Source organism: Eutrigla gurnardus, assembly GCF_963514095.1.
Source record: "Eutrigla gurnardus genome assembly, chromosome: 22".
Classification (NCBI taxonomy): domain Eukaryota; kingdom Metazoa; phylum Chordata; class Actinopteri; order Perciformes; family Triglidae; genus Eutrigla; species Eutrigla gurnardus.
Window position 1 is genome coordinate 19,806,136 of NC_139933.1, and position 9,320 is coordinate 19,815,455.

The following is a 9,320-nucleotide window of genomic DNA, read 5'->3' on the forward strand; positions in this document are numbered from 1 at the left end:
CAGAGTCACGTCAGGGGAGTCTCAAAAGTTTCACACACAAATGCAGGGAGGTTTACAAATTAAAAGCACTTTGTAAATACAGGTCCAACAGTTCATATATGAATGTAACAAGCCCCAAATGCGTATTTGATGAAGATTGCAAATACTTTAACATTCATGTATTTGTGATTTTTTTTTAGATTTGTGTGTGCATTGGAAATATGTTTATGAATCTTGTTTTTTATATGTGAATATTTTTTACTTACATATGAAATGAAACATATTTGTGTGTGCATTGAAAATGTATTTGTGTTTTGAGTCACATGTATATACAAATCCCCAAATACATTTGTAAATCTTTTTTGTGCATTTATGAATTTCTGTGTGCATTTATGAATTATGAGACTGTTCTAGCTCCATATGTAAGTAAGCCTCGAAATGCATTTTCATCTTTTTTATGAGTGTCCCTTAATAACTGCACATTTGCTTGTGTTTAATCTATTTGCAGCATTTTCCGCTGGATTATTAATGGGGCAAACTCACAAAGCAAATATGACAATGAACCAGGACTGCTACACCAATTCCAATGCGTCTCTCAATGTTGTATGCTGTCCGTATCATTCAGTGCTCTTTGTGAAGGCAACAATCTGCCTGAGAGCAAACTGGAAAAGCATAAGGGGAAATAAAAAAAAATCCATCATAATTCTCACTCCTTTCGTGCTGCAGTGTGAAAAAAACATGTTTTTTTTCAGAAATGTTGACTGGAATCGTGTTGACATGCATGTGTGTGTCTGCGTGCTGAGAGGAGGAAGTTGAGAGTAATGCAAAGTGTGAGAGAAAACTGTCTCACCCTCTCTTAACTTGTGACTTGTCATTTCGTGGAAGAGAGACAGACAATTCTGCTTTTGGTTTCCTCCCCTCTTCCACGAGCATTAGACAGGCATTTTATAGTTTGAAAGAGTGCAGTCTCTCACAGGTTACCATCACTTCAAATAAAAGCATTTTTTTCTTCTGTTTTTGCTCACTAGGCAGCTTGGGCAGGTGATAGGCCTTTTAATGCGACGCTATAAATACAGACGGGTGTTAAAATAGAGTGTTTGAGATGTGAGACGTGTGACTGAGGCGTCTATATCTGTATTGGGTGTGTGTAGCAGATACAGTGATACCTCTGATGAATGGGAAGAGACAATAGAGGACAGATGTCTCAGAGGATAGCGTCTCTCCGAGCAGCTGGACAGTGTGTAAACCAGCCAGCAGAGAACAGATGCTCTCTGGCCAGCAGCCCAATCAGATCCACAGATTAACTTGGATTGATTCAGCGGAAACAACAATCGTGTTGACTGGGTGAAGCTTGCTGGCAAATAATTAATGCTACAATGTTGAGTGTTGTCATGGAGGATTTATGTTGTGTAGGTCTTGTGATACGTGGAGTTGTTGAGCACGGACACTGTGTGCTGTGTGAGGTGTCCCGGCAACCAACCAACTCTACCTCTAGTGCTCTTATGACGGGGCAGTCATATTATACGACTATTAGCTTACACATTCACACAGTCAGTCATATTATATATATATTTGTGATGTGACATATTGAGTTGATAAATTAAATTGTCTCGGGGGGTGTAATATTAGTTCTGCCATGTCGATTGCAGGGTCATGTAAAAATAAATGATATTGCAGTGTTGGGGTAGTAGCAGGAGCAGATTTGGTTATCAACAGTTAATTATTAATATCAAATATTAATAATTATATTTAATATATTATCATGATATAATCATGAATAAACGGGGCACCACCCTGGGATCAGGGAAAAGATAACCTAAAACTGTATTCAGTCTCAATCGAACAATTAAAAAGGCGTGAAATTCGAGCACTAGCCTTCACAACCTGCTGTTACCCAGTGACATATACACAACAAGCACAAGAGACCGCTAGTTATAATATAATAAGATTTATTAAAATCAGTAATAATGATCACAATCAATAACACTGCAATTAACAAAGCCTTATTACCTAACTACCTAACACACATAGCTAAGCTGAACAAAGGAAGAGACACACGTGGAGTGTGTGTGTGTGTGTGTGTGTGCATGTGCGTGTGTGTAGAGAGAGCGAGAGAGAGAGAGAGAGATATGGCCGGGCGCGACCACCAGATGGAGCTATTCCTTTACAGCGTTCAGGGGCGGAGCCACTGACGTCAGATGGAGTAGCGAGAGAGGGAGAGAGAGAGGGAGAGATGGCCGGTGCAGCCACCAGATGGAGCTATTCCTCACAGCGTTCAGGGGCGGAGCCACTGACGTCCGGTAGGATATCGCGCGAGAGAGAGAGGGAGCGAGAGATGGCCGGGTACAGCCACCGGATGTAGCTATGTCCTTAGCGTCCGCCGGGAACAGCTGGCGTAGGACACGTGTGGGGCGGCGTATGTGTGTGTGTGTGTGTGTGTGTGTTAGCGGGACACAAACAAAGAGAGGGGGAGAATGCGCGCGCAATATTCTGAGGCTCAGGAGGCGTGTTACTATCACACGGGGCTCGTGGATGAACTGGCGTCCATTCAGCGGGACCGGTCTCTTAACTGATAGTAAATACTAAAACATCGGTCTCTGAACACTAGGGGCCTGTACTACGAAGCAGGATTTGGGCTTAGTGAGGTAACTTAAGCGTTAACTCTGGGTTTTCTGTCCTACGACGCTGGTTTACTTACCAGGGTAGATCGCCATGGTAACTTACGCTGCAGAGCTAACCTGCTCGGAGCAGGTTATGTTCCTGATAAGAGATCAACGTGGAGAAAAACACCACCTACTGACCAATCAGCTCTCTTGGTGCGCGGATAAAAAAAAAAAAGCTTGGTGGATCGCAAGTTCAGAGACCGGCAAAAACCCTTTTGTCTGTGTTTTATATGAGAGATACAGATTATCATCGGAGGGAATGACTTACCTGTGTCAGCGTACAGCCTACTTACCACTTTGAATTATGTTTTTATATTTATTTTATTTGCTCCCAAGTCCGTTTTACACAGCCTGGATTGCAGCTGAAAGAATGAGGCTGATATTGTCCAACACCACGTTAGAATACATCTAAGCAATACATTCATTATTTTAAAGTTATATTTGTTGGCCTTTTATTGCGGAAGGACATCGTGAGAGTTAAAGGGACGAGAGAAAGCGACGACATGATTTAAAAGAGGGCCACAGGGCGGATTCTAACCTGGGACCACTGCAGAGAGCCTCAGTACATGGGGCGGTAACTCTACCACTGAGCTATCAGTGCATTCAATGTGCCTGTTCAATCAGTCAGATCTACTAGTGTCCTTATGACGGGGCAGTCATATTATACTGCTACTAATACTATTAAAGAGACTTATGCATTCACACAGTCTGTGAGTTTTTGCCAGCTGTCCTTCCTGCATTTGGCAGATGAAACTGTTGCCTTTTGCCTGTATTATATGTTTAACTTGGTATTTCTGTAAGATTATGGTTTGCTCCTCGTACGTGAAATACGCCGCTCCGCTGCTGTAGACTGATCCATGTTTGTGATTGGTCAAATGCTGCAAACTTTCATGTGCACCCGCTCATAGCTGGAAAGGGAAACCCTGGGTTGACTTAACGAGTTCATAACCAGCTTTGTGTGACCGCTTATCTCAGATTGCCTTTGTTAGGGTTACTCAAGCTGGATCTCTGAAAGATACCCTGGTATGTTGAACTCGCTTCGTAGTACAGGCCCTAGCTCTCCTAAGAGAGAGAGAACTTTCTGCAGAGTCAATCGCTACAGACCTCCAAACTTCGTGTGGCCTTCAGATTAGCTCAAGAAAAGTGTAGAGAGCTTCATGGGATGGGTTTCCATGGCGATCAGCTGCATCCAAGCCATACATCAGCAAGTGCAATGCAAAGCGTCGGATGCAGTGGTGTAAAGCACGCCGCCACTGGACTCTAGAGCAGTGGAGACACTGGAGTGACCAATCACACTTCTCCATCTGGCAATCTGATGTACAAGTCTGGGTTTGGCGGTTGCCAGGACAACGGTACTTGTCTGAGGGTATTATGGTGTGGGGTGTTTTTCAGAAGTTGGGCTTGGCCCCTTAGTTCCAATGAAAGGAACTCTGAATGCTTCAACATTCCAAGAAATGTTGGACAATTCCATGCTCCGATTTTTGTGGAACAGTTTGGGGATGGCCCCTTCCTGTTCTAACATGACTGTGCACCAGTGCACAAAGCAAGGTCCATAAAGACATGGAGGAGAGAGTTTGGTGTGGATGAACTTGACTGGCCTGCACAGAGTCCTGACCTCAACCCGATAGAACACCTTTGGGATGAATTAGAGTGGAGACTGAGAGCCAGGCCTTCCCATCCAACATCAGTGTATGACCTCACAAATGGTGAAGAATGGTCAAAAATAAACACACTCCTAAACCTTGTGGAAAGCCTTTCAGAAGAGTTGAAGATGTTATAGCTGCAAAGGGTGGACCAATGTCATATTAAACCCTATGGATTAAGAATGAGATGAAAGTTCATATGCGAGTCAAGCCAGGTGAGCGAATACTTTTGGCAATTTAGTGTATTTTGTTGCTTAAAGTCCCAGTCGGCAAGTCCGGCGGATCGAGGGATCTCTGTCAGATTTTGAATGTTTCAAACTCTCACACTTCTCCCCCACGACCACCGAGCTCATTCCCCTCGACTTCGTGCCGTTTGAAATCCCTTAGATCATGCCACCTTTGAAATGCCGGTCCAATGTTGACTCTAGTTTTATCACGGGCACCGTCACAATCTTTCTTTTTTTCCTTATTTTCCACCAGTGTTTGCTTTTCCTTGGTTGTTTTGGACCTCCTTGTTTCGGTTTTTAACCGAGGAATTGGAAGCTTGTTGCTACTTCCCTCCGCCACCCCCCTGTGATAGTGGTACGACTCGAGGGGGGAGGGGCTCTGTGTGTGCACTGACACAGCCCTGCGTGCTGATTGGAAAGGATGATCCTGGCTCTGTTGTTTTTTTGCAAAACAAACAACAGGCTCTACGTGCATGTAGAGGCATGTTTTTTTTCTAAAACCGGATGATTTATGTTGTTCTATCGGAGCATAGTGTCGGCTTCGGTGAATATCATCAAAACAATGTTGAATATAACCTGAATATATGGAAATAAACTTGAATATATGGAATGAAATCTTAAATATATGTGAATATATGGAATGGAATCTTTGTCATGACTCATGTGATGGCAGCCCCTCTTTCTCCTGTTTGTTGTCTCTTTTTTTCCGTGTCTGTATGATCCTCCTGTTTCTCCCCCCCCATCTGTGTTCTCTGTGTGTGGGTGTGGCTAACCCTCTCTTGCAGGCAGCATCAAGACAGGTAAAACTCATTTCCACAATCACAAGGCTGTGAATTTCTTGGCCCTTGCCAAACTACCCTCAGCTGCAGAGACTGCAGAGCTGCTGGTCAACCATGTTTTCAGGATTCATGGGATACCCTTGGATATTGTCTCTGATAGAGGCCCTCAACTCACCTCTCGAGTGTGGAAAGAGTTTTGCCGGGCACTGGGAGCCACCATCAGCCTTTCCTCTGGTCATCATCCCTAGTCCAACGGCCAGACTAAAAGGGCATATCAAGACCAGGAAACCGCCCTGCGATTCATCCATTTCAGGGCGCTGAGACCTCCATCTTGCTATGATGAAAGTGGAATCCATTACAACACCCTTAGTGTGCACCCTGGTTTACAGGCCTCCTAAACCAAACAAAGACTTCTTTAAAGAGTTCTCAGACATTTTATCTCTCGTTTGGTTTGGTGCAACACATTAATCAGCCTACACATATACTTGCTCACACATTCTTACTTTAATTCTGTCTCTTGGGTTTTTCGTTGATATTGAGGAGGATTCCTTCTCCGACCATAAACCCACTGTGTTTAATGTAAACCTACCTTACCATCTGTCTGTAGCTAAATCCCAGGTTGCTTTTCACGTTATGTTTATTCTCTCACTGCTAGCCATTTCTTTGAATGTTTCCTGAGTAATGATGTTGCTAGCTCCATTTCTACTGCCAATGAGCTCCCTGTCAGCATAGGTGACATAGAGGGCCCTAGTTTCGTAGACCAGGCGCAGTCAGCTTTCAGCGCACCTGCGCCACGCCGACGGGGTGTGTCCGCCTGGACTTTGCAAGTTTCGTGCACCGCGCAGGCTCGCGCAGGCACACCTCCCGTCTCGCCCACCGGCGCAAGTGGGAAAGAGGGAGGAGAAGAAGGCGTGAGTGGGAGACGAGGAGGAGACGAGGCGTGGACTGGGATTAATATAGCCGATTCAGATCTTCACCAATCAAATGAGCTCCTCTCCTCACCTTTAATGCGTTAGGGGAGGTTCAGTGCAAGTTCTGTCACTTGACAACCCGATGACAGAAGCAGCGCCGCTGCTCCCACAACGCGCATCACGCGCGTATCATAATAATAACAATGCCGATATTATAAAAAACAGGAGAGAGAGAGGGAGATGTTTTGGTCTGAGAGGCTGAGTTTCCGTTACGCGTGCCATCCGCCTTTGATCTGACGTCAGATGTGACGGGACAATCTATATAGATATAAATTCACGTGTTGATTCAATTAGTTGCATTAAATAGTGTTTGTTGTGATTATTTATTGCATTTAAATGTGCCTGGAACTGTGGAAACCTGCCTGTGAGGTCTCGGTGACGTGTGCGCACTGCGCGCCGTCAGCCAAACTTCCACTCCGCCAGCTGTGATTCGCATTGAATGAATGGACTTTATTTACGCCTTGCGCCTTGCGTCGAAAGTAGACCAGGTTGGAGCTGGCGAGCTTTCAGCGCAGTCTCTGCGAGGCTTTTTGCCACGAAACTTCCGCTACGCCAAGCTGAATCTGTGACGCCTCCCCCTGCTGCGCCGCCACACCCATCTTGGCGCAGGCGATCCACCAAACTGCCAAACTGACGGTGCGCAAGGCTGCGCGGGTCGAAACTTGCATTGCGCCGGCTCCGCCACCCTGCGCCGCCCTGCGCTGCGCCACGAAACTAGGGCCCAGAGTCTCTATTTAACACATCTGAAGCTACGTGTCCACAGGGGCGTTTTTAAACGCGAGTGGACGCGCCCCTTGCCAGGATTGCATGCTTGGTGGGTGTGCCACTAGGCGGGCGCTCTCCTTCCCAGAAACTGGAAACAGGAAACATTTCCCCGGCTTCTTTCCGGCTTCTTTTAAAACATTGGAGGGATTCATATTGCGAAAAACCCATTGTCACTTGTCATCATGGAGAGAAGAAGAAAGCGAATCTTCGCCATTGCCCTGCTGAACTTGTGGTACAAGAGGGACCAACTCCGCCGTCGTTGGTTCTGGGTTCACCCGATCCTCCAAACCCGAAAACAACAAGGTGAGTACCATCGGTTGGTGCGGGAGCTACGCCTGGATGAGCCGATGTTCCAGCAGTACTTCAGGCTCACCAGAGGCCAGTTTGACGAGGTGCTCAGTAAAGTTGGAGACCGAATTAAGAGGATGGACATCGGTCCAGCTGAGCGCCTTGCCATTTGCCTACGGTAAACTGCATTGATTGTTGTCATATGAAATTATAATCCATCAATTCCATTTCTGTGATTCATTTTTCTGTAAATAACAGGCTGGTAACGTTTTGTGACTCCATGGTCGATCCTACTGCCATATTAGCTGTGAGCAAACTGTAAAAATAATAAGCTACAGCTACACCCATAACGTTACTGTTTCTGCTTTCCTATATGATAAAAGGAGCGAGGAAATTACATTATCAACATGTATAGAGTTATAGGCATAATATTATTACTTTTGTTGTTAAATTCCTTATGTAGTTTGGATTAATGTGGTTGGGCCCGTTAAGTAGCCTGCAGGCAAAATGACTACCGGTACAAAACTAACGTTGTAATAATAATATTCCTATTTCAACATTAGTTAGGACAAATCATGTCAACAGAAAGCTCTCCATTTCATACTCGACCCCATGAGCTGTAGTGGCCAACATTACTCGATTTTGATGAAACTTGACATGTACGTTCTTGGAAGCTTGAGTTTGATAATTATTTGGCCAAAGGTTATGGAGTTATGCTAATTGCGTTTTCTGAATAAAACCATATTTTCAAAACCTTTTTGTACCATCACCCAAGCTAAGTCTACCGAGTACAGACACCAAATTTCGTCCAAATCGGATCAACGGTGTACGAGGAATGAGCAACGTCAGGTTTTTCATAAAATCGCGGACTTTGGATCTCCAAGAGGATTTTTTGTAGAGGGCACTTGTCCGCACATGTGTGCAAAATGTCATGTCAATCAGAGTTACGGTGCGGCGGGGCTGGTGAATCTCCACGCTAGGTGGCAAAATGCCAAACCGCTACCATATCGAAATATTGTGTAATTTCTGCGCACATACCAATTTTGGTTAGTTTTTTTTAATGTTGAGGCCTCCAAAACTTTCGCGTAAGAATAATAAGAAACCGTACAATAACAATAGGGCGTCGCAATAGGGCGTATGCAGCCCGACAACGTCTGGTGTGCATACTCCGTTGACCTAGCTGGGGTCATGGTCCAAAAACGTTTTTTAAAATATGGTTTTATTCAGAAGATATTGTGCCAATACAACACAATTAGCATAACTCCATAACCTTTGGGCCAATCATCACAAAACTTGAAACCTATGTTGAGATAGCATCAACCAACATACATCTTAATTTTCATCAAAATCGAGTAATGTGGGGCGCTTCCAAAAAATTTAAAAAAAATTGCAATTTTTGGCCATTTTTGGCCGTTTTTGGCCATTCACAGGGGTTGTACTTGATCTAACTTGGACTATACCGTTGATCCGATTGATACCAAAATTGGATATATGGTTGGAAAGGCCTTAAGGACAAAAAGTTGCTCCAAAAGTTTAGGGGCGTGGCCAGGGCGACGCCATGACTGCGCTACTATTTTGAACCTTCGCTAAAGGCATTAAAGCTGTTATAACTTCAGGGACCAACTCCGCCGTCGTTGGTTCTGGGTTCACCCGATCCTCCAAACCCGAAAACAACAAGGTGAGTACCATCGGTTGGTGCGGGAGCTTCGCCTGGATGAGCCGATGTTCCAGCAGTACTTCAGGCTCACCAGAGGCCAGTTTGACGAGGTGCTCAGTAAAGTTGGAGACCGAATTAAGAGGATGGACATCGGTCCAGCTGAGCGCCTTGCCATTTGCCTACGGTAAACTGCATTGATTGTTGTCATATGAAATTATAATCCATCAATTCCATTTCTGTGATTCATTTTTCTGTAAATAACAGGCTGGTAACGTTTTGTGACTCCATGGTCGATCCTACTGCCATATTAGCTGTGAGCAAACTGTAAAAATAATAAGCTACAGCTAC